This window comes from Hyla sarda, chromosome 8 (genome assembly GCF_029499605.1).
Source record: "Hyla sarda isolate aHylSar1 chromosome 8, aHylSar1.hap1, whole genome shotgun sequence".
Taxonomy (NCBI): domain Eukaryota; kingdom Metazoa; phylum Chordata; class Amphibia; order Anura; family Hylidae; genus Hyla; species Hyla sarda.
The window spans coordinates 217,831,628-217,836,795 of record NC_079196.1 but is presented as its reverse complement, the minus strand read 5'-3'; positions in this window follow the sequence as shown (position 1 = coordinate 217,836,795).

The following is a 5,168-nucleotide window of genomic DNA, read 5'->3' as shown; positions in this document are numbered from 1 at the left end:
CTTTCTGTGGGCGATACCAAGTGGCGCGGTTGAGAAAGGGGGGGAGGGGTTTGAGATTTGAAAGATTACCCAGGCCGAGAAATTACTTCTGCATTAATGTACTAATAATATTTTTTACTTTGTCTGGTGTAAAATTGTTGGGAATTATTTCTAAGAGGGGAGAGTGAAGGCAGCGGCTAAAAACAGATTTCCTCTCCATCACCCCCTGTGCAGAGCGTAGGGATGGTTTAACCCGAAGCTCGGATTTCTGCACGGAATGCGTCAGCTGATGCAGTCACATGACTCCTCCCCCCTCCAGGTGCTGCGCTGTGTCACTGGGCTGTCACCAGAGCCCTGACATGTGATCTGATAGATTATATAGGTCCTTAGTGATGTTCTATATTATTTTATAGATTATATAGGTCCTTAGTGATGTTCTAGATTATTTTATAGATTATATAGGTCCATAGTGATGTTATAGGTTATTTTATAGTTTATATATTTCCATAGTGATGTTATAGATTATTTTATAGTTTATATAGGTCCTTAGTGATTTTATAGATTATTTTATAGTTTATATAGGTCCTTAGTGATGTTATAGATTATATAGGTCCTTAGTGATGTTATAGATTATTTTATAGATTATATAGGTCCTTAGGGATGTTATAGATTATGTAGGTCCATAGTGATATTATAGATTATTTTATAGATTATATTGGTCCTTAGTGATGTTATAGATTATTTTATAGATTATATAGGTCCTTAGTGATGTTATAGATTATTTTATAGTTTATATAGGTCCTTAGTGATGTTATAGATTATATAGGTCCTTAGTGATGTTATAGATTATTTTATAGATTATGTAGGTCCATAGTGATATTATAGATTATTTTATAGATTATATTGGTCCTTAGTGATGTTATAGATTATATAGGTCCTTAGTGATGTTATAGATTTTTTTTGAGATTGTATATGTCTTTAGTGATGTTATAGATTAGTTTATAGATTATATAGGTCCTTAGTGATGTTATATTATTTTATAGATTATATATGTCCTTAGTGATTTTAGATAATTTAATGGTTTATGTAGGTCCATAGTGATGTTATAGATAATTTTATAGATTATATAGGTCCATAGTGATATTATAGATAATTTTATAGATTATATAGGTCATAAATGATGTTATAGATTATTTTATAGTTTATGTAGGGTCTTATTGATGTTATAGATAATTTTATAGATTATATAGGTCCTAAGAGATTTTATAGATTATTTTATAGATTATATAGGTCCTTAGTGATGTTATAAATTATTTTATAGATTATATAGGTCCTTATTGATGTTATAGATTATTTTATAGATTATATAGGTCCTTAGTGATGTTATAGATTATTTTTTAGATTATATAGGTCTTTAGTGGTTATAGATTATTTTATAGATTATATAGGTCCTTAGTGATGTTATAGATTATTTTATAGATTATATAGGTCCTTAGTGATGTTATAGATTATTTTATAGATTATATAGGTCCTTAGTGATGTTAAATATTATTTTATAGAGTATATAGGTCCTTAGTGATGTTATAGATTATTTTATAGATTATATAGGTCCTTAGTGATGTTATAGATTAGTTTATAGATTATATAGGTCCTTAGTGATGTTATAGATTATTTTATAGTTTATGTAGGGTTTTATTGATGTTATAGATTATTTTATAGATTATATAGGTCTTAAGAGATGTTAAACATAATTTTATAGATTATATAGGTCCTAAGAGATTTTATAGATTATTTTATAGATTATATAGGTCCTTAGTGATGTTATAAATTATTTTATAGATTATATAGGTCCTTATTGATGTTATAGATTATTTTATAGAATATATAGGTCCTTAGTGATGTTATAGATTATTTTAGTTTATGTAGGGTCTTATTGATGTTATAGATTATATAGGTCCTAAGAGATGTTAAACATAATTTTATAGATTATATAGGTCCTAAGAGATGTTAAACATAATTTTATAGATTATATAGGTCCTTAGTGATGTTATAGATTATTTTATAGATTATATAGGTCCTTAGTGAGGTTATAGATTATTTTATAGATTATATAGGTCCTTAGTGATGTTATAGATTATTTTATAGATTATATAGGTCCTTAGTGATGTTAGATTAATTGATGTGATGTTATAGATTATTTTATAGATTATATAGGTCCTTAGTGATGTTATAGATTATTTTATAGATTATATAGGTCCTTAGTGAGGTTATATATTATTTTATAGATTATATAGGTCCTTAGTGATGTTATCGATTATTTTATAGATTATATAGGTCCTTAGTTATGTTATAAATAATGTTATAGATTATATAGGTCCTTAGTTATGTTATAGATAATGTTATAGATTATATAGGTCCTTAGTGATGTTATAGATTATTATGTAGATTATATAAATCCTTAGTGATGTTAGATTAATTGATGTGATGTTATAGATTATTTTAGAGATTGTATGACTTTAGTGATGGTATAGATTATTTTATAGATTATGTAGATTCTTAGTGATGTTTTAGATTATTTCAAAGATTTTGTAGGTCTTTAGTGATGTTATAGATTATTTTAGAGATCATGTTAGCCTTTAGTGATGTTATATTTTATTATCTAGATTATGTAGGTCCATAGTGATGTTATATATTGTTTTATAGATTGTATATGTCCTTAGTGATGTTATAGATTTTATAGAGTATGTAGGTCCATGTTGATTTAGGTCCTTATATATGAGAAGGAAAAATAAATGTCAAATATGTAAGCACAGCCACAGTAGCCCTTAAAGGGGTACTCCAGCCCTGAGACATCTTATCCCCTATCCAAAGGATAGGGGATAAGATGTCTCACCGCAGGGGTCCCACCGCTGGGGACCCTGCAATCTTGTATTTGCCACCCACCTGTTTGAGCTGCTCGCCGTGGTTCCAGCTCACAAACAGCCAGGTGGCGACCACGGGGCCGGAGTATCGTGACGTCACGACTCCGCCCCCGTGTGACATCACGGCCCGCCCCCGCTATGCAAGTCTATGGGAGGGGGCGTGACATCCCATAGACTTGCATAGCGGGGGTGGGCCATGACATCACACAGGGGCGGAGTCGTGACATCACGATACTTCGGCCCCATGGTCGCCACCTGGCTGTTTGTGAGCTGGCACCGCGGCATGCAGCTCAAACAGGTGGGTGGCGACTACAAGATTGCAGGGGTCCCCAGCGGTGGGACCCCTGCGGTGAGACATCTTATCCCCTATCCTTTGGATAGGGGATAAGATGTCTCAGGGCTGGAGTACCCCTTTAACCCCATCAGGATCGGGCCAATTAGCATTTTGGTTTTATCCTCCTCATCTTCTAATAACCATACAGGACATCCTGTACATGAAGCAACCACAGGAGCTGCACTCACTTCGTGCACAGCAGGTCCCGGCTGCTGTCTGCAGCCAGGGACTCGCCAGTAATGGGGGACATGGGCGATCCTGCTGATGTCCGCCAATAACCCCTCAGATGCCGTGATCAATACTGATTACGGCAATGCGGTGCTTGAAATGGCTGAACCGCAGGGATCAGATCAGCCAGATGGCGGATGAAGGACCCTTCACTTGCCTTTGCTGCTCTCCCAGGGTCTTTTTTTTCTGGTCTGCCTTCTAGCAGACGAGAGAAGTAGATCACCGATAATACAGATCAGTGCTATGTCTATACATAGCACTGGACAGTGTTAGTAATCCAATGATTGCCATAAATAGTCCCCTGTGGGAATTTATTTTTATTTTATTTTTTTTAAATAAGCCCCTGCCCCAATAAAAATGTAAAACACTCCTTTTTCCATTTTACACACAAAAAAAAAATTCAAAAAAAAAGAGTAAAATATAAATATAAAAACATATAGGGGGAGATTTATCAAAACCTGTGCTGAGGAAAGTTGACCAGTTGCACATAGCAACCAATCAGATCGCTGCTTTAATTTTTCAGAGGACTTGTTAAAAATGAAAAAAAAAAGATCTGATTGGTTGCTATGGGCAACTGCTCCATTTTTCCTCTGCACAGGTTTTGATAAATCTCCCCCAAATCTCATGCAATACACCCCGGCACTGGTCTTCTTCCTGGTGCAAGGGCTCAATACATGAAACCGGCCGAGTCGGGACATCACTGCGGCCGGTGATTAACTGATCCGCAGTGTAACGTATTGACCCCCAGGAGGCCTCCACCAGGGAACTAGAGCGGCGATACCGGGGCAACGTGGAAGAGGCGTCAGGTAAATCCTGTTTGTTGTTTTATATAATGTCAGTAGATGTGCTGCACTAGAGTACTGCTTTTAGGCCAAAATGGGCTGTTGTCCTTAAAGGGGTTCTCCAGTGCTTACACATCTCCTCCCCAGTGTGCCGTCACGCTCCACCCCTCAATGCAAGCCTTCGGGAGGGGGCGGGACTCCCGCAATCAGGCATCTTATCCCCTATCTTTTGGATAGGGGATAAGATGTCTAAGCACCGGAGTACCCCTTTAAGGAGTTAGAGAATATGTTTGTTATCAGAAAAAGACCTATTGTTTACATGTTTATGATTTAAGAATCAATGGCGATTTTTTGTCTTATTTTGCATTTTACTATGTATATTTTCTTATAATCATGAAATCTTGCATTGTCAATTCTGGCCACTAGGGCCTAATATTAAAGGGGTACTTCGGTGGAAAACAATTTTTTTTTTTTTTTTTTAAATCAACTGGTGCCAGAAAGTTATACCAAGGAAGTTGTATTTCTTTCTGGAATTCTTTTCAGTCTGACCACAGTGCTCTCTGCTGACACCTCTGTCCATATCAGGAACTGTCCAGATTACAAGCAAATTCCCATAGCAAACCTCTCCTGCTCTGGACCATTCCTTACACAGACAGAGGTGTCAGCAGAGAGCAATGTGGTCAGACTGAAAAGAACTCCAGAAAGAAATAAAACTTCCTCTGTAGCCTACAGCATCTGATAAATACTGGAAGGATTAAGATTTTTAAATATAAGTAATTTACAAATCTGTATAAATCTATCTATCTAAATATATATATAAATATATATAAATATATATAAATATATATATATATATATATAAATATATATAAATATATATAAATATATATAAATATATAAATATATATATATAAATATATAAAA